General features: G+C 42.3%; 1 protein-coding gene and 1 long non-coding RNA gene across 6 annotated transcripts in view; one reads left to right on the top strand and one right to left on the bottom strand.

Moving 5' to 3' along the window:
* sdk2b (sidekick cell adhesion molecule 2b) overlaps positions 1-27,721 on the bottom strand; it is an 892,722-nt gene that overhangs the window by 55,324 nt on the left and 809,677 nt on the right. The gene's annotated exons all lie outside the window — the stretch shown is intronic.
* The window catches only part of LOC125463653 (uncharacterized), a 128,378-nt gene continuing 116,635 nt past the window's right edge, over positions 15,979-27,721 (top strand). For both annotated transcript variants that reach the window (XR_009447073.1, XR_009447074.1), the window contains exon 1: positions 15,979-16,320. This is a non-coding gene — a long non-coding RNA (uncharacterized LOC125463653). The remainder of the gene's footprint in view (positions 16,321-27,721) is intronic.

The raw sequence follows: 27,721 nt of genomic DNA, 5'->3' as shown, positions 1-27,721 counted from the left end.
CACTCCTAGTGGCAAGTAATTTCAGCTCATTGATAAAGGATTACTTGGAAGTTTAACAAAATGCTCAGTGACTAATTGAGCATTGCACAGCTTTCTCAAGTCTGCTGAAAACTACCTCTCATGATTATTCTATTTTTGAACCTGTGGGTTCCTTCAACATGAACACGATCAGGAACCAAGGAGTTGTTTTCAAGAAAAGCTGATTGGAACTGAAAACAAGTTATAGGGAGACAGAGAAGACACAGAGTAGATAACAAAGTGTGGAGCTGGATGAACACAGCAGGCCAAGCAGCATCTCAGGAGCACAAAAGCTGACGTTTCGGCCCTAGACCCTTCATCAGAGAGGGGGATGGGGTGAGGGTTCTGGAATAAATAGGGAGAGAGGGGGAGGCAGACCGAAGATGGAGAGAAAAGAAGATAGGTGGAGAGGAGAGTATAGGTGGGGAGGCAGGGAGGGGATAGGTCAGTCCAGGGAAGACGGACAGGTCAAGGAGGCGGGATGAGGTGGTAGGTAGGAAATGGAGGTGTGGCTCGAGGTGGGAGGAAGGGATGGGTGAGAGGAAGAACAGGTTAGGGAGGTGGAGACAGGCTGGGCTGGTTTTGGGATGCAGTGGGGGAAGGGGAGATTTTGAGGCTTGTAAAGTCCACATTGATACCATTGGGCTGCAGGGTTCCCAAGAGGAATATGAGTTGCTGTTCTTGCAACCTTCGGGTGGCATCATTGTGGCACTGCAGGAGGCCCATGACGGACATGTTGTCTGAGGAATGGGAGGGGTTCGCTACTGAGAGGTGCAGTTGTTTGTTGCGAACCGAGTGGAGGTGTTCTGCAAAGCGGTCCCCAAGCCTCCGCTTGGTTTCCCCAATGTAGAGGAAGCCACACCGGGTACAGTGGATGCAGTATACCACATTGGCAGATGTGCAGGTGAACATCTGCTTGATATGGAATATCATCTTTGGGCCTGGGATAGGGCCTGGTGAAAGAGGAGGTGTGGGGGCAAGTGTAGCACTTCCTGCGGTTGCAGGGGAAGGTGCCGGGTGTGGTGGGTTTGGAGGGGAGTGTGGAGTGGACAAGTGAGTCACGGAGAGAGTCGTCTCTCCAGAAGGCAGACAAGGGTGGGGATGGAAAAATGGCTTGGGTGGTGGGGTCGGATTGTAGATGACGGAAGTGTCGGAGGATGATGCGCTGTATCCGGAGGTTGGTGGGGTGGTATGTGAGAATGAGGGGGATCCTCTGGGGGCGAGTGTGGCGCGGGCGGGATGTGAGGGATGTGTTGCGCGAAATGCGGGAGACGTGGTCAAGAGCGTTCTCGACCACTCCTGGGGGGAAAGTTGCGGTCCTGGAAGAACGTGGACATCTGGGATGTGTGGGAGTGGAATGCCTCATACTGGGAGCAGATGCGGCGGAGGCAGAAGAATTGGGAATAGGGGATGGAATTTATGCAGGAGGGTGGGTGGGAGGAGGTGTATTCTAGGTAGCTGTGGGAGTCAGTGGGCTTGAAATGGACATCAGTTTCTAGCTGGTTACCTGAGATGGAGACTGAGAGGTCCAGGAAGGTGAGGGATGTGTTGGAGATGGCCCAGGTGAACTTGAGGTTGGGGTGGCAGGTGTTGGTGAGGAGGATGAACTGTTCGAGCTCCTCTGGGGAGCAAGAGGCGGCGCTGATTCGGTCATCAATGTAACGGAGGAAGCGGTGGGGTTTGGGGCCTGTGTAGGTGCGGAAGAGGTTCCACGTAACCTACAAAGAGGCAGGCATAGCTTCCTACAGACAAAGGGGGTGGCCACGTGTACCCGCATGGGCCCAAGCCATTTAATACTAGTTAAAAGAACTATCTAATGATGAGCATTCTGTAACTCACCTTCTGCCTCTATAAACTGTCACTATAATGTTTTTAAGTTAAAAGGTATAGGACAGGAAATTGCTAGGTGAGTGCAGCTCCAAACCATTCAAGTTTTTAAGCCATCGAGGTGAAAGCAGTCTGATTCATTTGCATCCTGTTCCTCATGTTAAATGGTCACTCCCTCCACCATCTGTGCACAATTGCATTAATGTATCTACAAGGTACACTGCAGCAACCCATCAAGGTTCCTTAACAGCAGTAGAACAAAAGTAGCAAGCATGTGGAAACATGACCACCTCTATGTTCTCTTCCAAGTAGCACCATCCTGACTTCAAACTATTCTTCCATGCTTCTTCGTTAATGCATCAAAATTCAGGGGTCCCTCCCAGCAGTATCATGGATGGATCTATTCCATATTCACTGCAGTAGTTCAGGAAGACAGCATATCATCATCACCTTCTTAAGGGAAATTAGAATTGGCATTAAAAGTTAGCCTTGCCAGTGGCATTTACAACTCATGAACAAGTATAAAAATAGAGTCCTGACACTGATTTCAACAAATCTTATCAAAATTACTTTCAGATTTTAGCCAATTGCACAAAACCAGGACATTGAGAACCAACAGGTCTTGGTGCTAATGTACAAGTAGTTATGTGAAATTACAGCTGAAACATTGTATTAAAGCAGAGTTAAAATGTGTCTACCCAAACAAATCTGATTTCTAGCAACACAGTAGCAGCATAGTGTATTCGAGCTCCATATTGCCAAAAAGTGAGTTGATTCAGGACTATATTCCACAGCAAAACACATAGAACATAGAACATAGAACAGTACAGCACAGAACAGGCCCTTCAGCCCACAATGTTGTGCCGACCATTGATCCTCATGTATGCACCCTCAAATTTCTGTGACCATATACATGTCCAGCAGTCTCTTAAATGACCCTAATGACCTTGCTTCCACAACTGCTGCTGGCAACGCATTCCATGCTCTCACAACTCTCTGCGTAAAGAACCTGCCTCTGACATCCCCTCTATACTTTCCACCAACCAGCTTAAAACTATGACCCCTCGTGCTAGCCATTTCTGCCCTGGGAAATAGTCTCTGGCTATCAACTCTATCTATGCCTCTCATTATCTTGTATACCGGCTCTCGCCTCATAGATGCAGAACATCAGACACTTAGACAAGTCACTGCTATACACTCTACTGTAAGCATTATCGCTTGAGCTTTAGTGGTATATTTTAGAAGAAAATTTGAAAGTAAGAGAGAATTTAGGACAAAATAAAAAGGGAAAACAATCATTTACAGGTTATGGAATTATGGATTAACTCCATAACGGTTCAGTAGACAAACTTTTTTTTCTGCTGCGATATTTGGCTTTACTGAACAAGTTCAATTCTCAAACTTGTGTAGAGCTGATTTCAGACGTGCTACAATTAACCCCCCAACTCCAAGAGAAAATAATTAGTGAGGGAATATAATACTAATCAGTGAATTCTGTAATATTGTTTTATATTTATTGGTATTTTATATATCAAAGCATTAAAAGAGACCAACCAGAAAATAAAACCTGCATGTGGAAGGAAAGGTGAAGCTGTTAAGAAGAGTAACCAAAAACTTGCCTAATTAAGTGTATTTTAAATGTAAACTTATAGAATGACAGAAAGGAACAGACCCAATGGAGTTTAGGAAAGGAATTACAGAATTGCCAGTCAGTTAAAGAGAAAGAAGATGATGAAAATGCCAGAATCAGTGGTAGAATGTTCAATGGAAATTTTCAGCAGAAAGTACACAGTTTTGTTAGTTACATAGATAGGAATTAGTGAGACCACTAATTTCTTAAACATAAGAATTTTTTTAAAAATTGAAAGCTTTGGAAAATGGATGTTTACTGGAGATCAATGAGATTGAAATAACAGGGGATGTGCAACTTGGTTATGGATAGGGTATGGGCACAGGAAGTTAAGGGAGCATTGTCAGGAGAATAATGGAAGGGTCAAGTCTAGAGGTGTCCGGAAGTCGATTCTGGAAAAAGTGGTGTGGGGCTTGGCGGAGAAGCAATTGTTGGAGATGTAGTGGATATGATGAGTTATGAAAGAGTGGAGGAAGTGAAGTCAATTCCACTGAGCTGAATAATAGAGGAATGGCACTGGAGAAAGATACTGCAACCAACCATCTTAAGGGCTGCAGGGAGTTTGGGAAGGCAGGTCATCAGTGGAATGGCCTGTTGATATTCTTAAATGACTATAAATTGGGCACTTAAGTGTCTTAATTGGTGACAGGTTAAGAACGTTTCCAGTTGACTTTCTTGTGCAGAATTTAATTGGTGAGGTAGCAAATTAGAGCCAGGTATGTCACCATGACTGCCTCAGGAATGAAATTTTATTCATATGGTTTTCTCAGATAATTTCTGGTTTTGTATCCAAGTGGCCATTGTTATTGCATCCAACTTGATAATGAGTATTGAAGGGCTTTGGCAAATGAGATTGCTTGATGTTCATTTTCTTTTATTTTTCAGGGCTATGAGTGTCACTGGAAAGGCCATATTTATTGCCCATGCCTAACTGCCATGGAGAAGGCGACAGCAAATTGCCTTCTTGAACTACTTCTATAGATCTTTTCTAATCTCCCACAATACAATTAGGAAGGGAGTTCCAAGGTTTTGACCCAGAAGTGACAGTAATATAGCACCAAGGCTTGGAAGGAAACTTGTGGGCATTGGTGTTCTTATAACTGCTGTTCAGTCCTTGTACTTTGTTATGGTCATAGGTTTGGAAGGTACTGCTGAAGTGGTCTTGGTGAGCTCCTGCACTTGTCCCTGTATATAGTATACATACTGCTGTTGTCTGTCAGTAATGGAGGGAGTGAATGTTTAAGGTGATCATTGGTCTTGTCAATCAAATGGCAAGATTGTGTCAAGCATTTTGAGTGTTATGGGAGTTGCACTCACTGGAGAAATGAAGAGTATGCATTCTGCTGCTAATTTTGGATTGCCCTGTGGATGGTAGACAGACTCTAGGGAATCATGAGTTGAGTTACTATCCACAGTTCTCAATTCGTAGCCTGTTCATGAAGCCACTCTACTCATATTGCTCATTCAGTTCAGTTTCTGGTCAATGACAACTTTGTATAGGATGTCAATTGTGGAGAACTCAGCAATGTTAATGACTTTGAATGTCAAGGAGGGGAAGGTTAGATTTTTTTTTCTTGATAGAGATGGTCATTGTCTGCTCTTGTATGGTGTGAATGTAACTTGCCACTTATCAGGCTAAAGCTGAATGTTGTCTCAGGCTTGCTTTTGTGTCTGAGGGGTATTGTCTGATTAGAATTGAATGCAATCATTGCAATCACTAATAAACACCCCACTATTGACCTTATGGGAAGAAGTTCATTGATAAAATAGCTGAAGATTGTTGGTCCTAGAATACTGCTGAAAATTCCTGCAGCAATGTCCTAGTATTAGTATGATTAGCCTCAAACAGCCATACCTATCTTCCTTTGTATAAGATATAACTTCAACCAGAAGACAGCTTCCCTTTCGATTCTCATTGAATTCGATTATATTGGGCTCCTTCATGCCACATGTGGTTAAAGGGAAGTTACTGCCACCTCCATGTTTGGACCAAGGCTGAAATAAAGCCAGGAGCCCAACGGACTTGGTAGCTTGCAAAACCCCAAACTAAGCATGGATAAGCAAGTTAATGAAGTTAACTACTGCTCAATAATACTGTTGGGGACACTGTCCATCAATTTGCTGATATGAAGAAGAGATTAATGGGGCTCTGAAATGGTCAGATTTCAATTGCCCTGCTTTTCTTTTTGGATAAAACATACTTGGGCAAGTTTTCACGCTGTCAGGTAAATGCCAGTGTTGCCGCTGTATTGGAAGAACTTGGCTAGAGTGCCACAATATTCATATAGGTTTATCTAGTCATTCTCATTTCATGAGTTTTATTCGAAGTTAAGGTGCACTTTTCTGTAAATGTAGTGTCAGTGTGAATAAATCTTTGGTTTGCATTGATGTTAAACTTGAGCAAAGTAACTTCAGAGTCAGTCAGGCTCCAGAGTGAAGAGAAGTTAATAATTTTTCTTTAGTGAGACCCAATATTGAATTATTCCTTTTTTCTTCTGAATGTAGGATTGGTCAACTATTATAACATTGGGGCAAATTAATGTGACTTCTCACTAACATTACAGTTATGGTGTAATATATCCCTAATTGGATATTCTGTTTCACGTATTTCTGATGTCGTGTCTTTCACTTATTTTGTCCACCAAATATTCTATTCAATTTTCATATGGATTCTCAAAATGGATTGTGATGTACTCTTTGGAGAATTGCAGCTATTTTGTTTAAGTTCATAAAGTTCCACTTGTCTGGCTAAACTCTTGAATACTTACATTGTGTATCAACACTTGCTGTAAGTTTTCTGCTGGTTATCAATAGTGTGTTGATTGAAACAAATCTCTGGAAGAACATTAAGACTGATGAATTTTTTTGAGATTGCTAGGAAAACAGTGGCAATGGCAGAGAGATGAAGAGGCAGAAAGAAAGGACAGTTCAAGAACAGATTTAATGTTTGTAATTGGCAGTCTTTCTATTGACACAGCTGTTAGTAAGAGTGCATTTAATATGTAAATATGTTCATGCCCAATGATAGCTTAACCTCTTTAACTTGAAGATAATTGTGGGTTATTTCCATAGGGTGCTATTAGTACAATAGATTTCTAATACTATTGTATTCAATATTCTGCTCCAAAGGTAGACAAAATATGAAGTAGCAACAGGTTTAATGTTGCTACAATCTGTTCTTTCAGAGAAATCTAGCAGATGCTCAATTGTCTTCTGCAGAATACTCAATGTATTCTGGCTAGTAAGTATTTAGTGTTTCACTTCTTCTATGGATGTTTAGTAGTCTAATACAATTGTGCATCATACATATTCAGTAAATCCAGTTCACCAATTCTTCAAGACTATTGAGGTAGAACATTAAGATAACTTAATTCTAAGTTATATTTAGGATCCATCGTTATAATGAACAGAGTTAGCAAAGTTGCTGGCATGGACGCACAGTGGTTAGCACTGCTGCCTCAGTGCCAGGGACCTGGATTCAATACCACCCTTGGGCGACTGTGTCTGTGTGGAGTTTGCACGTTCTCCCCGTGTCTGCATGGGTTTCCCCCAGGTGCTCTGGTTTCTTCCCACAGTCCAAAGATGTGCAGGCTAAGCCATACTAGATAGCCCGTAGCGTTCAGGGATTAGTACATTAGGTGGGTTCTAGGGAGATGGGTTTGGGTGGGTGCTTTGAGGGTCTGTCTGGACTGGTTGGGCCAAAGGGCCTGTTTCCATACTGTAGGGATTCTTAAAAGATAAAAGTATTTGATGTAATTTTGTGTGTGAGGAGGCAAGGTGATTTTTGTATTCTCTCATTGGATGTAAGTATTGCTGGCAACTCCAGCATTTGCTGCCTAACCCTAACTGCTCTTGAGAAGATGGTGGTGAGCCATTTTTTTTTCAACTGCTGCAGTCCATCTACCAAATGTACATTCACAGTCCTGTTGGGAAGGAAGGTCGAGATCCAGTGAATTGAGAGAGTGGTGACATATTTCCAGTCAGGATGGTATATGGTTTGGATAGGAACTTCTTGGTTGTGATATTTCCATGTGTCTGCAGTTCTTGTCTTGCTGGGTGGAAGAAGTTGCACATTTAGAAAGTGCTCTCCAAGGAGATGTGACTGTTGTGGCGCTTGGTGATAAAGGGAGTGAATGTTGAAGGTGGTGGATGGGTACTAATCAAGTTTGCTGCTTTCAATGGTGGCAAGTTTCTTGAGTGTATTTAGAGCTGTACTCACCAATGGATTTGGAAAGTATTCTGTTATATTCCTGATTTTGTTCCTTGTGGATGGGCTGAGAGGACTCAAGTTATTCACTGCAGAATTCTCAATCTCTGACCTGCTCTTATAGCTGCTGCATTTATATGGCTGGCTCAAGTCTCTGGGAAATGATAACCACAAGGATGTCTATGGTAGTGGATTCATTGATGATAATGCCATTGAATACCAAGGAATAATGGTTAGATTCTCTCTTTGTTGCAGATAGTCATTGCCTGGCACTTGTGTGGCACAAGTTTTACTTGCCACGTACCAATCCAAACCTGAATATTGTATTGGTTTTGCTGCACATGGACATGAATTCCTTCAGTACCTGCATTAAAATATGCCGACAAAAATAAGTCCCTGCCACTCTTACCTATGTATAAATAAACCTCCGCTCGAAGTTTAAGCTACAGCCTGATAGAATAAACAAAATCACTTCCTGAAATCTAGCAAATTGAGAGTGTTTGTGATGTATCTAATAACCTAAAATGAGTGACATTTATTTTGACAGAACATAAGGCTTATGAGTGCATAAAGTTACGGTACAGTTCGTAGGGATTGAGCCCGAGTTATTTTAAAAAGAAACTCAGTTACTATCAGTTACAGATGATCGGAGAATGAGAAATCATGGTTTTGGACCAAAAGAAGCATTACATTACCAAGTTAGAGATCAGTTTCAAATCTTAAAAAATATATGTATGTAGCAATAGCTTTTAATTTTCTAAGATTTCATAGGATGACTGAGAGCCCAAATGATCTTTGTTGCAAATCTGGAGGTTTAAGATTGAGATCATACTGACATATGACAATAATTAACATGAAACTTTTTTGTATACTCTAAATAAAGTGATAAAAGGCTTAACATCTTTGCCTCAATGATGGTGAAAGTGATTTCATGAGCAGATTCCTTATTACACTACGCAATTTCAACTCCTTTGACTTATAAATCATGTCTTGTCAGAAACAATTTAAATGAAATACTAATAAATATTTGGTTTCAATTGCAATTTTTTCCTGAACAAATTCTTCGAAAGTTGACAAAAAAGCTGCACAGATCCTGAACTAAACTATTATTCTAAAGTAGCTTTGTTTTCAAGTATGTGTTAAAAAGCAACAGTAGTTGAAGACAAACATATTCTTGTGGTTTAGGGTAGGAATTTGAGAGAAAGCTCTTCATTTTAAAGACAAAAGTCCTTTCATATGGAAAAAGTTAGATGTGATAGTTTTCAGAAGAGGCTCCAGTTTCACAAATCTCTGGCCAATCATGTAGGATCCTGCCCCTCCCCCATGTTGGCTGCTATCCAGTTTCATTTGGCTACAATCTTTCTGCAAACCGCAAATCCTTTTCTATCAGCCTATGACACAGAAAGGCCCCATCTCACTCAGCCATCATGCACAGACAGAGAAAGCTTTGTCACCACAGTCACAGAAAACATGAATATTTTCTACCCCACGGCACTTTACTTATGCTTTTCATAATGCTTTGAATCTGTTGCCCTGATATCTAATTTGCACTGGAGCAAGAGCAATTTGATTCAACCAGCACTCAGTTTATACCAGTGCTTGCATTGGACTATGTCACATTACAAATCCTTGATGATGTGAGATCTGTCAAGAATAAGGAAACAAAGATTAATTCAGTTAATAAAGTGTGAAGCTGGATGAACACAGCAGGCCAAGCAGCATCTTAGGAGCACAAAAGCTGACGTTTCGGGCCTAGACCCTTCATCAATTAAGGCTGTTTGCCATCCTACTTTCAGCTATCCAATTCTGAAGGCCTGGGAAGTAGAAGTTTTTGTTCTAAATTATATTGAACGTATTTCTGCACTAAGATTTTGTTTTTTAAAAAATGTTCAGTTGGTTAAACACATTTCAATTGCACAAAACTGTTCCCTTCATAAAAATGAAACTACCAGGGATTATCTTGCCTGTTATAATAGTTGCAATTCTATGAACTGAGTCTGGATGCTGTGCAAGTCATGCATGATGCTGAGAAGGATTTTGGGTAAGGGGGAAAAGAAAGCACTTTTCTGAATGGTCACCCAGCTGCCTGTTTGATATAGCACAGCAAGTCATACTTTCATTGTAGCCTCTGGTTTAGCTGTGCAGTTAAGGTGCTGCAAATTTACAGGTGTACGAGAGGTGCTGTTAAATGTTCTGCAGTATTTCTACTTCCAATGACCCCTGAATTTGTAAACTTTCACAGTTATAAGCTGCAAACAAAGCTTGAATTTTAACAACAAAAGGAATATGAATTAATGTGAAATATGGACACAGGACTGCAACCTAGAAACAGTGCATTTCTCTGCAATGTTTTCTTTGTTAGATTTTCTACATTTTTTTGCCTCTTCTAAGTTTGCTTAGCTGTTGAACAAATGAAGATTTTGTTCGTAATAATACCATGGCTTTAAGAGTTGTATTTTGTTCTTTTTTTTTGTGAAGAAAGGTTGAGACAGAGATGCAAAGCATTCTGCGCCAAAGCCAATAAAGGGAAAAAGCTTGTGAGGCCTTGGGGCTTCTTTTAAGAATTAGAACAATAGAAGCAGCCTTGAATAGTGGTGTTATGCTCCCAAAGAACTACGTTTTTTTTAGATTTAGCTTCCAGCAGCAGATGTTGCTGGGGTCTGAAACCTGGATTCATATAGATAAAAGTTGGGGGTTCTCTTCCTGCTGCTGGAATTGCATGTAAGACAATCTATTTTACCGAATTTGCCTGTGCCATGGGCATATTTACGGGATGTTATTATATTGAAACAGTTCCTGCTTAGTAATTAAGTAACCTTGTATTCTGTTAAGTTTCCAAACAGACTTGTTATTCTCATTCTTTCATTATATTTTAACTATAGTGTATGAGTGAAATGTGTTTTACCTCCAGATTGATACTTTGACCAATCAAATTGCATCTGGAGCTCAACACCTAGCAGTTGACTTTAAAATAAGAAAAAGCTAGGCACCAGGATATCATCATCTTTTATTTTGAGGGGGTTTGGTCTGGTTCGTAACATCTGTCTCTCTAAAATGCAGGGAATTTCTGGCACAGTCTACATACCCATGTGAGTTCCTAATTCAGAAATAGTAGGCTAGGGATTGTGATCTCATGTTTCCTCTTATGCAGCTACACAGGTAGCCAGACTTGTTGAGCAAGGATGTAGTTAAGCTTGTAAGTGTTGCACCTTGTGATAAATTTTCCCACCAAATATTGACTGTGAAATTTGAATCGATAAGAACAGCCATTTAAAGAGCTGCAAGTACCTAATGGCACTGTACCTTAACGTGTGAATTCAGGGTGAAAAGCATTTGCAAAGAAAAATAAATATATTTTGATAAGTTAATATTGTAATTCATAATTAGTTTACTTTTAATTTCTACTCCTTTTCAACATTCCTGATCATTTTACAATTTCAGTTTGCTCCTCCATACTGATTATTTTGTACTTATCTCCCCACTCTAGCCACTTCTCTAAATTGAATGTCCAAGCTAACCCCCATTTGTCCCCTCATTTAGGGTTCTGTTACTTTTTGAATTTAATTAAATTTTTGTTTTAGTAATAATTTCAAGCATTTGTAGGAAAATGTCTTCAGTCGCAGTCCATGGAACAGGAAAATGTCTAAAACAGAAAATTACAGTTCTGTAGCTGCATAAGATAAGGAAGATAAATCAGGTCAACCATGAAAGTATGTTGTGCTTCATCACCCCAGAAGCAATGTGGAATTGAATGCTGGGTTGCATCTGTCATTGAGAAAGACACCCCAAACTGTTGTCAGATCAACACGACGCATCACAAGATCTCCAGTGTTTTTCTTAAGCAATTACATTAGACATAGACAGAAACAGAACTGCTCTCAAAGCATTCAGATTACATTTTGGAATTCAGACAACTGACAGTAAAGTTTCTATTTCGTGTTCATACTTTGCATGACGGTTTGAGATCTATTTGCAATGCATAGATTTTTTTTGCTGATAATCAATTAATCCACAACTTCTACAGGAAGTAATTCTACAATGGCGTAACTAGCTGATTTGTGTGTGAGGTCAAAACATACAGACAACAAAGAATGTAGACAATGCAACCTTGAGATTAAACAAAGTCTAAAATCTTGGATAACAAAGTGAGCCCAAACAAAAGGGCATTGAGACATTGCAGCGCCTTTGCTAGATAAATGTTAAAACAAAAAGGAAACGGTAGAAATTCAAAGTAAATCAATCAGCATCCTCAGAGAACACACACAAATGTGCCATATATGGACCCTTTTGCCATAGTTCTGACTGACGTTCTGATCAAACGTTTATAAGGTTTGTTATAGATACTGAGTCACCTGAGAGGCTTTCGGGATTATTGATAATAAAGTGTGAAGCTGGATGAACACAGCAGGCCAAGCAGCATCTCAGGAGCACAAAAGCTGACGTTTCGTGCCTAGACCCTTCATCAGAGAGGGGGATGGGGAGAGGGTTCTGGAATAAATAGGGAGAGAGGGGGAGGCGGACCAAAGATGGAGAGAAAAGAAGATAGGTGGAGAGGAGAGTATAGGTGGGGAGGTAGGGAGGGGATAGGTCAGTCCAGGGAAGACGGACAGGTCAAGGAGGTGGGATGAGGTTAGTAGGTAGGATATGGAGGTGCGGCTTGGGGTGGGAGGAAGGGATGGGTGAGAGGAAGAACAGGTTAGGGAGGCAGAGACAGGTTGGACTGGTTTTGGGATGCAGTGGAGGGAGGGGAAGAACTGGGCTGGTTTTGGGATGCGGTGGGGGAAGGGGAGATTTTAAAGCTGGTGAAGTCCACATTGATACCATTGGGCTGCAGGGTTCCCAAGCGGAATATGAGTTGCTGTTCCTGCAACCTTCGGGTGGCATCATTGTGGCACTGCAGGAGGGCCATGACGGACATGTTGTCTGAGTAATGGGAGGGGGAGTTAAAATGGTTCATGACTGCGAGGTGCAGTTGTTTGTTGCAAACCGAGCGGAGGTGTTCTGCAAAGCGGTCCCCAAGCCTCCGCTTGGTTTCCCCAATGTAGAGGAAGCCACACCGGGTACAATGGATACAGTATACCACATTGGCAGATGTGCAAGTGAACATCTGCTTAATATGGAAAGTCATCTTGGGGCCTGGGATGGGGGTGAGGGAGGAGGTGTGGGGGCAAGTGTAGCACTTCCTGCGGTTGCAGGGGAAGGTGCCGGGTGTGGTGGGGTTGGAGGGGAGTGTGGAGCGAACAAGGGAGTCACGGAGAGAGTGGTGTCTCCGGAAAGCAGACAAGGGTGGGGATGGAAACATGTCTTGGGTGGTGGGGTCGGATTGTAGAGGCGGAAGTGTCGGAGGATGATGCGTTGTATCCGGAGGTTGGTGGGGTGGCGTGTGAGAACGAGGGGGATCCTCTTTGGGCGGTTGAGGATTTATTTTTGTTTTTGTAAATAACTGTTAATTGCTGGGCACTATGTAGCTAGAAGATTTCAAAGGAAGACATCTGCAATATTTCAAGATAAAGACTTGTGAAAGTGAGTTCCAAATAATGGCTGTGAATCAAGAGTTTCCCAGCAGCAGGAGGATCCGAGCTGTTCAGTTTGTCAGCTGACTTCAGGCCAAGCTTTACTCTCTCAACTACAGAAGAGTTTGATGCATTTAGATTTCCAGCTAATTTGGCTTTTTTATTGAATAAGTCCCTTACCAGATGGCCCTCTGGATGAACTGCCCTGCAATTAAAGCATAGTGACCAGAAACCCAACAAAAATCTGATCAGACAGCAGGGGAAAATAACTGATGGCATTTACATAAGTCTGTGCCACAGGCATAAAGAACAGTTACAAGAGTAATATTATCATAAATTGCAGATATTAACTTACACAATCCAATAGGAAAGTAGATTTAAGGTTTAGTAAACGTAGGACTGTAAGGGCTACAAGCTTGAATTTCAGTAGCTTCTCTTATCCTCACTGTCCTAGGGCCTTAAAGATGTACAGCACGGAAACACACCGTTCAGTCAAACTAGTCCATGCTGAACAGATATCCTAAATTTATATAGTCCCATTTGCCTGCATTTGGCCCATATCCCTCTAAATCCTTCCCATTCATATACTCAGCAAGATGCCTTTTAAATATTGTAATTATACCAGCCTCCTCCACCACCTCTGGCAGCTCATTCCATGCATGCACCACGCTCAGTTTGAAAGAATTGCTCCTTAAGTAGCTTTTAAATCTTTCCCCTTCTACCTTAAACCTCTGCTCTTTGGGTTTGGACTTCCCTATCCTGGGGAAAGGACTTTGGCTATTCACCTTATCCAAGCCCCTCATGATTATATAAACTTATACAAGTTCACCCCTCAGCCTCTGACAGTCCAGGGGAAATAGCTGTTCAGCCGGTCTCTATAAGTCAAACCCTCCAACTCTGGCAACATCTACTCAAATCTTTTTTTTGAACGCTTTCAAGTTTAACAACATCTTTCCTGTAGCAGGGAGACCAGAATTGAGCATAGCCTTCCAAAAGTGGCTTAACTAATGTTCTGTATGGCTGCAACATCACTCCAAGTCATCAAAACACCTCATTCAAACCACTATTTTTGAGCTCGATGTTTCGTTTTCATAACCAGATGGATTAAGAATGCATGTGTAGTCCCATAACGAATACACACTGTCAAAAATACAGATAAAATCCTGAAGTTGCAATGCCTTTTCGTGTGATTGCAAATTAGGTTTAATATTATTTTGCATTACATGATGATTTTCAAGACAGCATATGTGCTTGTGTTTCAAAGCTTTTCTACTGTTGCTGGGCATACAATCTTTATGTGAACAACCTTGGGAAGTTTTAGATTGCTGATAGCACAATGTAAATGTGAATTTATGTTAAAAATAAAAGAATAAGAATAAAATAAAAGAACTTGCATGACTCCCAGTTTAATCCAAATTATTATTGAAATATATTTATGAGGAATCAGTTTAAAACGTATATTTTATTTAGATTGTTTCAAATGCTTGAATGTTTTTGAAGTTTGACAATCTCTCTCTCATGGAGTTGTTGGGATGTTCAAATAAACAGACTAGTTTGTTATAGACCATCTCTAGCTCTACCTGAGTAAGTCTTATTCTGATAAAAAGCTATGATCATTCTTTGCGGGTTTCTCAGTTCTGGGCTCTATTACAGCATCATTATGGGAGGTGATATTTATATATTCCCATACGTAAACCATTACCAACATAATGCTTTTCATAAAGCACTTGCCAGCCTCATTAAAGAGTCTTGGAAGGCTTCGCATTCAGAAGGTACAAAAGCTATGGTTGATCCTCTCCTTGCACTGACTGTATTATTGTTTGTTGGAAAGTGATTCAGCTAAAAATTTGGATTGATTTTCTCTGCTTAGTCTGAGCTCTACAGGGCCTAGGGACATATGTATAAATTGTTGTAAATAGCAAAACAAGAACAGAAGGTCTATTAGATTCTGGATTTTATAAATAGAGGTGTAGAGTACAAAAGTAACAAGTTATGTTTAAACATTATAAAACACTGATTCAGATTAACCTGGAGTGTTGTGTCTAAATATATGCACCACAATTGAAGAAGAAAGAAATAGCATTCTGAAAGAATATGCTTCAATTCCGTGGCTTGATTGGAAAAAGTTGTCTTATTCTCTTTCAAGAGGAGAAGGTTGGACTAAGGTGTTCAAAGTCATGTGGGGTCCGATCTGTTCCCATTGGTAGAAGGATTGAGAACCAATAGACACCGATTTAAAGCAACGTCAAAAGAACCAGAGGCAACAAGTGCACTGGCTGAAAGTGAAATGGAAGCAGATTTGACTATAGCTTTCAAACTGAATCAAATCAGAAGAAAAATGAATTGCAAGTTGACACGTGAAAACCAGGTATATGAGGCTAACTCAGTTACACTTGCAGAAAGCCAGCAGGGATATGATAGCCCTATCAACCTCATTTTATGTGGCAATCGTTCTATGATTCAATGAATTCTGATGTTGTAACTGCTGCTTCAAGTCAGACCAACAGATTGAGATTGATTCTAGTACTTTCTGGTCTAAACGACCCATTGGATACATTCTACATCTGGTGAGCCAAGAACATAATGTGTTCAACAAGAAGAATTTTTCCATTTCATCTGCAGTCATAAAAATTTCTGGGCAGCTAGCCCTGAAGCCAGATTGTCGGGCTCAAAATCTGGCAGATAGCTATTATACTGTGGAAGGAAGTAGATTAAGGAAAAGTAATTGGAAAAATCAAATCAATCAGTAAGTACAAAAAAATGACCTCCTTTTTGCAGAAAAACACTGATTTCAGTCGTAGATTAATCTGTAAAGAGCAAAAATAGCTGGACTTTGGGTCCAAATCTCTTCACTTTTAAAACTAAAATCCATTTTTACTGAGTAAGCCGTAGTGTGGGAGTGAGGGAGACTGCTCCGCAGTGAGGCAGAGGGGGAGTGAGTAGCTTGGGAATTCAGGGAAGAGGGGATTTAAAAAGTGCCTCAATTAAGACTTAATGGTAGAAATAAATTCTCCGAATGAGAAGTGAGCTGGCGAGGGAGTAAGGTGTTGTCCGGTAAGCCTACGCGTACTGACAGCAATGGCAGCGTGACATCATGAGTGCAGCGAAAGGCAGGTGATTTGTGGGTAAGTTTGAATAATATTCTTTTAAGTGACAGTTGGCTATTTAGTTAAAGGCTGTAGACTTTTTATCATCTCCTTTTGAGAAATAGCTTGTTAAGTTTTTGTAGTAAGTTCATACCTATTCTACAAGTAAAACAGTTTGTAAGAGATACAGAATGGCAGGTCAGAGGGGGCAAGTGCAGTGTATATCGTGTGGTACCAAATGTATGAAACATATCTGCAGAAAGTGTCAGCAGCTGCACAAGCTTGAACTCCAGGTTTTGGAAGTTGAGCAGTGACAGTAGGCATTGTCACGTATCCATGAGAATGAGCACCATGTGAATAGTACAAATAGGGTGATGGTCACTCTGCAAATGAGAAGCATACTGGCAGAGAGGGAATGGCTGTCTGCCAGGCAAACTAAGGAAACCAGGCAGGTAGTGCAGACATTGATCAGAGATAATGGGAACTGCAGATGCCGGAGAATCCAAGATAACAAAGTGTGAAGCTGGATGAACACAGCAGGCCAAGCAGCATCTCAGGAGCACAAAAGCTGACATTTCGGGGCCAGACCCTTCATCAGAGAGGGGGATGGGGAGAGGGTTCTGGAATAAGTAGGCAGAGAGGGGGAGGCGGGCAGAAGATGGACAGAGGAGAAGATAGGTGGAGAGGAGAGTGGAGGTGGGGAGGGGATAGGTCAGTTCAGGGAGGATGGACAGCTCAAGGAGGCGGAATGACGTTAGTAGGTGGGAAATAGAGGTTCGGCTTAAGGTGGGAGGATGGGATAGATGAGAGGAAGAACAGGTTAGGGAGGCGGGGATGAGCTGGGCAGACATTTCCTGAATCTACCTTGCTTGCTAATCTGTAGTCCATTCTGGAAACTGGTGAGGGTGACGATCCCTCTGGGAAGTGCAGCAAGACCCAAGGTTCTGAAGAAGGGTCTCAACCTGAAACATCAGCTTTCCTGCTCCTCTGAATCTGCTTGGCGTGCTGTGTTCATCCAGCTCTACACCTTGTTATCTCTGTAATTGTAGTATTATGACTGCATGGTGACCAAGACTGGAAAGTGAATATTCAGGGATACTCAATGTTTCGGAAGGACAGACAGAATAGAAAATAAGGTGGAACTGTGTTGATAATTTGAGTTTTCTTCCCCAAATGTTGTTGGATATTCAGTAATAATGAAGCTTAAGATGCTCAAGGATTATGTAAAGCTCCTGAACATTTGTATAGCAAAGTTCTTGTAAACAACTCATATCTGAAACCAGAACATACTGTTTCCCTTTTCAAATGGCAATGAACCTGTGCATTTCTATTATTTTGCTCTTTTTATTCTTGACCCCATTCCCAAAATGTAGACTAGAGGTCCAGCATGCTATTAAAAGATTCAAAGGCTCCAATTTCAGTCCATGTCTGTGTCTCTTTATCATAGAATCCCTACAGTGTGGAAACAGTCCCTTTTGCCCAACAAGCCCACACCAAGTCTCAGATAAACCCACCCAGACCTGTCTCTCTATAACCCACCTAATATACACATCCCTGAACACTATGGGCAATTTAGCACTGCCGATCCACCTAGCCTGCATGTCTTTGGACTGTGGGAGGAAACTGGACCACCCAGACAGTCACCCAAGGGTGGAATCGAATCCAGGTCCCTGGTGCTGAGAAACAGCAGTGCTAACCACTGAGCCACCATGCTACCCTCTATGTTGAGCAGCTTGCCAATATTCTCTGGTCATGCTTATTTTATAAAATTGGATATTTGTGTTGTTTCAGGTTTCAGAATAATGTAGGAAATTTATTGAAGAATATTTGGTTGGTAATCAGACAATTCTGGTATTTCTAAATTATGTTTTGGTGAAAACACAGCACATTCTCAATTTAACTCTGTCTGTTCTGTTAGCAGGTTTAATCTAAATTCACGTTGAGGGTAAAAAAGAAAGAAGGCAAATTTGTCTGATTATTATTCAGTGATTCACTGCTATGAATATATAGTCATTGAACAAGGCTACAATCCATTTTTGTCATAATGAAGTAGCTTCCCACAATTAAATCCTGAATTTTTGCTCCTGCATCAGGGAATCAGATTCGACAAAGCTGAGTGCCCCCAAGGACAGGTATGCCACATTTGGAAACAGCTCCAAGGCTGTCACATGGTGCCTCACAGATAAAATAAGATTCTAAGTGTCTATTGATTACCACTTTAAAACGAATACTCTCATTGATAAAACCCATTCACTACATTTAAATTTCTTCAATAATTTAATCCCTTATAGAGGCAATCATTTGTATACATTGCCTCACAAAAATTTGTAGTTGTCAATCAAACTGTGGGCTGACAGACACTGCACTTGCAAAATGATGGGTTCTGAAGTCAGTCAGAGTTCAAATCCTAAATGATAACCCAAAGGCTAATAATAAACGGTGTTTAAGAGCAAGCACTGATTCTTTTTAATATAAATTGCAGACTTCTTGATATAAATTAAATGCTAGGACATGTAAATGCCTTGGCAGCTTGATAGTTCCAATTAATTTATCCACTTTTTACTTATATTCATGTCTATTTCCTACAGGCTGAATGGGCACAAATTATGTGGATGTTCATGTAAATTTTAAAATAGTAATGGAAAATGATAGACCTAATCTAAAAATTAAAATACTAAATTGGAAGAAGGTAAATTTTCACGGTATTAGACAAGAACTTTCAAAAGTGGTTTGGTGTGCTTATTTCAAGTGTAGGAACGGCTGGAAAATGGGAAGCCTTCAAAAATTAGATAACGAGAGTCCAGAGACAGAATGTTCCTGTAAGGGTAGTAGGCTGGTAGGGGTAGGGAATTCTGGATGACTAGAGAAATTGAAGTTCTTGTCAAGAAAACTAAGGAAGCATCTGTCATGTATAGATAGCAGGATCGAATGAATTACTAGCAGACTATAAGGACAGTAGGAGTATACTCAATAGGGAAATCAGGAGGGCAAAAAGGGGACATGAGATAGCTTTGACAAATAGGGTGAAGGAAAATCCAAAAGAGATTCTGCAAATACATTAACGACAAAAGAGTAACCAGGGAGAGAATAGGGTCCCTTAAAAATCAACAAGGCTGCTTATGTGTGGAAATGCAGGAAATGGGTGAGATGCTAAACAAATATTTTCTATTAATGTTTACTGTGGAGAAGAATATGGAAGCCAGGCAACTTGGAGTAATAATTAATGATATCTTGAAAAGTGTCCATATTACAGAGGAGGAGGTGTTGGATGTCTTAAAATGGAAAAAGGTGGATAAATCCCAGGGACCCGATCAGGCGTACCCCAGAACTTTGTGGAAAGCAAAGGAAGTGATTGCTGAGCCCCTTGCTAAGATAGTTGGATCACTGACAGCCAACCTCACTCATGGCTATCATGGAGCCATTATTTAAGAAAGGTGGTAAGGAAAAGCCAGGGAGCTATAGGCTGGTGAGCCTGGCATCAGTGTTGTGCAAGTTGGTGGAGGAGATTCTGAGGGACAGGATTTACATGCATATGGAATGGCAAGGACTGATTAAGGGGAGTCAATACGACTTTGTGTGTGGGAAATCATGTCTCACTAACTTGACTGAGTTTTTTGAGCAAGTGACGTTCAGGACTGATGAAGGCAGAGCAGCGGCTGTAGTCTACATGGACTTCAGTAAGGCACTTGACAAGGTTCCATATGGCAGACCTGTCAACAAGGTTAGATCATATAGAGTAAAGGGAGAAGTAGCCGTTTGGATACAGAACCGGCTCGAGGGTAGGAGACAGAGGGTGGTGTTGGGGCCTGTGACCAGTGGTGTGCTGCAAGGCTCAGTGCTGAGTCCACTGCTTTTCGTCATTTTATCATTTTATATCAATGATTTAGATGTGAATATAGAAGGTATGGTTAGTAAGTTTGCAGATAATACCAAAATTGGTGGTGTAGTTGAAAGCTAAGAAGATTATCTCAGAGTACAACACGACTTTGATCCATGTGCTGGTTGCCCGAGGAGTGACAGATGGAGTTTAATTGAGATAAATGTGAGGTGCTGCATTTTGGAAAGGCAAATCTGGGCAGGACTTTTACAATGATAAGATCCTGTGGATGTTGCCGAACAAAGAGATGTTGGAGTGTAGATCCTTGAAAATGGAATCGCAGATAGACAGAATAGTGAAGAAGGCGTTTGGTATGCTTGCAGTTATTGATCATTGCATTGAGTACAGGAGTTGGGAAGTCATATTGCAGCTGTATAGGACATTGGTTAGGCTACTTTTGGAGTACTGCATTCAATTCTGGTTTCCCTACTATAGGAAAGATATTGTGAAATAGGCTGGGCTATTTTTGTTGGAATGTCAGAGGCTGAGAACTGACCCCAAAGTTTATAAGATCATGAGTGACATGGATAAGATGGACAGCCAAGGGCTTTTCCCCAGGGTAGGGGAGTCTAAAACTAGAGGGCATAGGTTTAAGGTAAGAGTGGAAAGATATAAAAGGGACTGAAGGTCAACTTTTTCATGCAGAAGGTGGTCAGCGTATGGAACGAGCTGCCAGAGGAAGTGGTGGAGGCTGGTACAAAAACAACATTGAAAAGGCAGCTGGATGTATAAATGAATAGGAAGGGTTTAGAGGGATGTGGATCAAATGCTGACAAATGGGACTTGATAAATTTTGGATGTCTGGTGTGCATGGACCAAAGAGTCTATTTCCATGCTGTACATCACTATGACTCCATGATGATTTATCTAATCACATGATGCTGACTTCAGAGAAAGAGAAAACACAAGACTGAAATGAACAAGTGAAGATGTCGTCTTTGATACTATATTGGTGAGTTGTACTTTATAACCCACGTACTGATAAGGGAATGTTACAGTACATAAGGTGTTGAAGGACCTTACTTCTGGATGAGGAGTAAGTAGCCTCAGAGACACAGTGTGTGAAAGCATCCGTTGCACAGATATACTCCAAACTGTAACTCAATATACAAGTAGTCTTACTGGTTTCAAGCACAAAATAAAGCAGGTATCACTCCCGTAGGTGTCCCTGAAACAAAGGGTATCCTACTTCTCCCAACTTTGCTAAATTCAGACCTTCTCTTAAAGTATAAAACCCACAAGTCATATTTGGATATCAAATTTATGAAAATTGCATCTGTTTGAAGGGAACTGGAGTTTAACATGTACAAGATGTTTTGCTTGAATTATTCAAAATTTGTTTTTATTAACTTTTTTAAAATCAACCTATTCAGAGATGTTATTACACACTTCTGGATCAGCTGGTATTTGAACTTAAGCCTCCTTGCTCAGATGTAGGGGCAATACTGTTGCACAAAAGAGCACCAGATGTTTTGGGCCCAAGTGAGAAATGGGAGCATTTGAATTTAACCTATTTTTCTATTCAACCTGATCAGAGACACTTTTACAAACCTTTGGAGCAGATGGGATTTGAACCCGTTCCAGGGATAGGGCTATTACTACTGCATGACAAGTCTGCCCTAAAGTTTTGCTTGAATTTTAATTAAACCTATTTTTCTAATCAACATATTCAAAGATATTATTACATGCTTTTGGAGCAGGTGGGACTTGAATTGAGGCCTCCAAATCCAGGGGTAGGTCTCTACCATTGTACCACAAGAAGCAGCACCCCCCCCCCCACCACCAAACAAAAAGGGAATGTTTTAAGTATGGCAGTGATGGAAACTATTTGCTTACATAATACCAGAACTAACAAGTTACAGATGTCAGGAAAGATCCAATAGGATTGGCCTCTTAAGTACGAGGGGTCACTTGATAGAGATCTTCAAGATGATCTAAAGGTTTTCTCAGTTAAAGACAAAGAAGACATTTCCTCACGCATGAAGTCCAGAACTGGCAGCAAGATGCATACAAGATAGTAATAAAATCAACAGCAAATTTGGGAAAATTGTCTTCACCAGAGAGTGACTAAATGTGTATCTATATCATAAGAAGTAACTGAGGTGATAACACTGGATGGATTCAATGAGAAGCTGCACAGAAATGCAAAGGGTAAGGAAGAGATGGGATTAGGCAGAGTTTGGGAAGGCTTATGTGAAGCATAAACATAAGCATTGAGCTACTGAGATGAATGTTACAAATGCTATTTGATTGCCATTTTGTGAGGATAAATAATGACAAATCACCATGGATCTGTGCCTTAGCATAGCTGTCAATGACTTTTGAAGAAGGAGATTGTAAAAAGATTGTCAAGATAAGCCTAAAGCATTACATCCCAAAAGGCTCCCAAGAAAGCAGCAACCAATAATTTCACCAATGGTGAGACGAAGCACAAGAAAAGCCAGAAGGAGAAATACAGCACCTACATTTACAAGGTGCAGAAACAGTTCCAACTGGACATCATCATCTCCTCCACCATGACTGTCACCAACTTGTTAGTCAACGCCATGTTCAAGCGCATCGTCTACGAGGCCTCCTGCCTCATCTGCTATAGCAAGAAGGCAGACTATCTCCTTCTGGGAGGTCCAAGCCACAGCCTGCCTGCTGCTACCCACGGACCAGCCAAACATGCCACCTGAAAGCACCCAAGCAGTCACCAAGTACACCAGCTGCAAAAGTAGCTTCTCGCCAGACAGTATTAAAAGAGAGAAACAGAATAATTTCTTCAAAGCTTTGCTTTTTTACTTCACTCAAATTTCAATATTTAGTCATCTCACATCTTTGCAAAAGCTTTTATAAAAATATTTCCAAATTACAGCAAAATATATTTCTGAACCTGGAACATTTTGGAAAAAACAGAATTTTACACTTATTGACTCAATTTCCTTCAGTCCATATTCAATCAGTCTTCCTGTTGCTCTCTGGAAACTGGAACAAGTGTTGGAAATATAACTGAAAATAATAGAAACACACAGCAAGTCAGCTCGTACCTTTGGAGAGAGAAACCGAGCTAGCGTTTCAGGTCAATGATGTAATCTCTGATCAGAAATGTCACCTCATTTTCTTTTTCTCTACACAACTTGTACCTGAACTGCTGGGTTTTTCCATTATTTTCGAGTTTTAGTCCTTGGTACTCTACATGACCTTCACTGTTGTTTCATATTTGAAGGTTAAAGCCTTCTGTGGCAGCATAAACAATTTCGATCATATTGGCAGAGTTTAACTTGACACCATTTATGTTGTTTCTTCCCAGAAAGCCAAATAATGTTTAGTGTTCAAACTGTTCTGAAACATATTAGTACTGCTTATTAGTTCCAAAGTTAGGTTCATAAATGAGCGAATGTCTCTGTTATTAAAGCATGAGATGTCATTCCTGTGGAATAGTTCTTAACTCCACTAGCTATTTTAATAAATATTTTCTCCCTACTCCCACCAAAGGCACTGAGCTTGCAAAGCTTTAGTTCCATGGACACTTGTCAACTTTCAGAAAACATTGGTATAGGAGGCATCATAGCTGTTCTTTATCCTGTCCCTATATGTTGTCCGGTATCAGGAGTCATTGTATTGTCATCAAGAGAGGGAATATTATCTGAATTTTCATTCCTAGCCCAAGCGAGCCAAGGTCAAACCCCTATTGATATTTCTGGTGAGATCAATTAACTCAGCAAACTCAAAGGATCAATGATCTCCCAGAACGGTTTGACACAGTTCCAAAAGTGCACTTTGTCTGATCACAAGAACATGGTGTAACATCATAGCCTTACAGACGTTTCAAATCTATTGTGAAAGGGTTAGTATTCTAACTGTATTGTTGAAGATTCAAAGAATCACAGAGGTATACAGCACAGGAAAAGACCTTCTGTCCATCAAGTTTGCTTCAGTTAAAAACCTTCCACGTTAAACGATGTTCACCTGCACATCCACTAAAGTGATATACTGTATCCGCTGTTCCCGATGTGGCCTCCTCTACATCGGGGAAACCAAGCGGAGGGTAGGAGACTGTTTTGTGGAACACCTATGCTCAGTTCCTGACAAACAACATCACCTCCCAGTTACGAATCACTTCAACTCCCCCCTCCCACTCCTTGGAAGACATGACCGTCCTGGGCCTTCTCCAGTGCCATAACAATGCCACCCAAAGGCTGGAGGAACAGCACCTCATATTCCACCTGGTAACCCTGTAGCCCAATGGTCTCAATGTGGACTTTACAAGCTTCAAAATCTCCCCATCCCCGACCTCATCCCAAGACCAGCCCGGCTGGTCCCTGCCTTCTTGACCTGTCCATCTTTCCCATCTACCAGCCCCTCTCCCCTCACTGACCAACCTCCATCCCAGCTCCCGACCAACACTCACCTATACTGGCTCCATCCCCGCCTGCTTGACCTGTCCATCTTCTCTCTACTTACCTGCTCCTCTATCCACCTTCTATCATCACCCCCTCCCTCTCTCTATTTATTCCAGAGCCCCCTTCCCCTCCCCCATTTCTGAAGAAGGGTCCAGACCTGAAACGTCAACTTTCCTGCTCCTCTGATGCTGCCTGGCCAGCTGTGTTCATCCAGCTCCACATCTTGTTATTCTGATAAATCTCCTCTGCACTGTCTCTTGTGCAGTCTCATTCCTTCTATAATGTAGATTACAGAACTGCACACAATGTTTCTAGCTGTGGCCTAACCAATGTTTTATACAGTTCCAGCATCACCTCCCTGCTCTTAAACTCTATATCTCAAGTAGTAAAGACCAGTATTCCATATGCCTTCTTAAGCACTTCATCTACTTGTCCTGGCAGTTTAAGGGACTGATGGGCATGTGCACCAAGGCCCCTCTGATCCTCAGTGCATTCCAGTAACCCTTCAAGTATTCCCCAGTCTTTTTTGTCCTGTCCAAGTGCATCACCTCACACTTGTCCGAAATGAATTCCATTTGCCACTGATCAGCCTGTCTCTTTTCCTTCTGTAATCTAAGGTTACTCTCCTCTGTATTTACCATGTGATCAATTTTCATAATGTCCATAAACTTACTAGTCAACCCTCCTATATTCAAGTTTAGAGATAATGGGAACTGCAGATGCTGGAGATTCCAAGATAATAAAATGTGAGGCTGGATGAACACAGCAGGCCAAGCAGCATCTCAGGAGCACAAAAGCTGATGTTTCGGGCCTAGACCCTTCATCAGAGAGGGGGATGGGGGGAGGGAACTGGAATAAATAGGGAGAGAGGGGGAGGCGGACCGAAGATGGAGAGTAAAGAAGATAGGTGGAGAGGGTGTAGGTGGGGAGGTAGGGAGGGGATAGGTCAGTCCAGGGAAGACGGACAGGTCAAGGAGGTGGGATGAGGTTAGTAGATAGCTGGGGGTGCGGCTTGGGGTGGGAGGAAGGGATGGGTGAGAGGAAGAACCGGTTAGGGAGGCAGAGACAGGTTGGACTGGTTTTGGGATGCAGTGGGTGGGGGGGAAGAGCTGGGCTGGTTGTGTGGTGCAGTGGGGGGAGGGGATGAACTGGGCTGGTTTAGGGATGCAGTGGGGGAAGGGGAGATTTTGAAACTGGTGAAGTCCACATTGATACCATATGGCTGCAGGGTTCCCAGGCGGAATATGAGTTGCTGTTCTTGCAACCTTCGGGTGGCATCATTGTGGCAGTGCAGGAGGCCCATGATGGACATGTCATCAAGAGAATGGGAGGGGGAGTGGAAATGGTTTGCGACTGGGAGGTGCAGTTGTTTGTTGCGAACTGAGCGGAGGTGTTCTGCAAAGCGGTCCCCAAGCCTCCGCTTGGTTTCCCCAATGTAGAGAAAGCCGCACCGGGTACAGTGGATGCAGTATACCACATTGGCAGATGTGCAGGTGAACCTCTGCTTAATGTGGAATGTCATCTTGGGGCCTGGGATGGGGGTGAGGGAGGAGGTGTGGGGACAAGTGTAGCATTTCCTGCGGTTGCAGGGGAAGGTGCCGGGTGTGGTGGGGTTGGAGGGCAGTGTGGAGCGAACAAGGGAGTCACGGAGAGAGTGGTCTCTCCGGAAAGCAGACAGGGGTGGGGATGGAAAAATGTCTTGGGTGGTGGTTCTTTAAGGACCGCAACTTCCCCCCCACGGTGATTGAGAATGCCCTTGACCGCGTCTCCCGCATTTCCCGCGACACATCCCTCACACCCCGCCCCCGCCACAACCGCCCCAAGAGGATCCCCCTCGTTCTCACACACCACCCTACCAACCTCCGGATACAACGCATTATCCTCCGACACTTCCGCCATTTACAATCCGACCCCACCACCCAAGACATTTTTCCATCCCCACCCCTGTCTGCTTTCCGGAGAGACCACTCTCTCCGTGACTCCCTTGTTCGCTCCACACTGCCCTCCAACCCCACCACACCCGGCACCTTCCCCTGCAACCGCAGGAAATGCTACACTTGTCCCCACACCTCCTCCCTCACCCCCATCCCAGGCCCCAAGATGACATTCCACATTAAGCAGAGGTTCACCTGCACATCTGCCAATGTGGTATACTGCATCCACTGTACCCGGTGAGGCTTTCTCTACATTGGGGAAACCAAGCGGAGGCTTGGGGACCGCTTTGCAGAACACCTCCGCTCAGTTCGCAACAAACAACTGCACCTCCCAGTCGCAAACCATTTCCACTCCCCCTCCCATTCTCTTGATGACATGTCCATCATGGGCCTCCTGCACTGCCACAATGATGCCACCCGAAGGTTGCAGGAACAGCAACTCATATTCCGCCTGGGAACCCTGCAGCCATATGGTATCAATGTGGACTTCACCAGTTTCAAAATCTCCCCTTCCCCCACTGCATCCCTAAACCAGCCCAGTTCATCCCCTCCCCCCACTGCACCACACAACCAGCCCAGCTCTTCCCCCCCACCCACTGCATCCCAAAACCAGTCCAACCTGTCTCTGCCTCCCTAACCGGTTCTTCCTCTCACCCATCCCTTCCTCCCACCCCAAGCTACCTACTAACCTCATCCCACCTCCTTGACCTGTCCGTCTTCCCTGGACTGACCTATCCCCTCCCTACCTCCCCACCTACACCCTCTCCACCTATCTTCTTTACTCTCCATCTTCGGTCCGCCTCCCCCTCTCTCCCTATTTATTCCAGTTCCCTCCCCCCATCCCCCTCTCTGATGAAGGGTCTAGGCCCGAAACGTCAGCTTTTGTGCTCCTGAGATGCTGCTTGGCCTGCTGTGTTCATCCAGCCTCACATTTTATTATCTATATTCAAGTTTAAACTGTTTATACATATACCTCATTGATCCCTTGGAACCCTTCTGGATACAGGCTTCCTGTCACAAACATCCCTTGGCCATCATCCTCTGCTTCCTGCCATTCAACCAATTCTGTTTCCAAATAACCAAATTTCCTTAGATTCCATCACCTCTTACCTTCATTGTCAGTTTCACTTATCAAAAGCCTTGCTGAAGTCTAAGCAGACTATGTGAAATGCATTGCCCTCAAATATACACCTGGTCGCCTCTTCAAAAAATTGAATCCATTTGGTCAGGTCATGTTGATTGTT

Source organism: Stegostoma tigrinum, chromosome 22, assembly GCF_030684315.1.
Source record: "Stegostoma tigrinum isolate sSteTig4 chromosome 22, sSteTig4.hap1, whole genome shotgun sequence".
NCBI lineage: Eukaryota > Metazoa > Chordata > Chondrichthyes > Orectolobiformes > Stegostomatidae > Stegostoma > Stegostoma tigrinum.
This window is presented reverse-complemented; position numbering and strand designations above follow the sequence as displayed.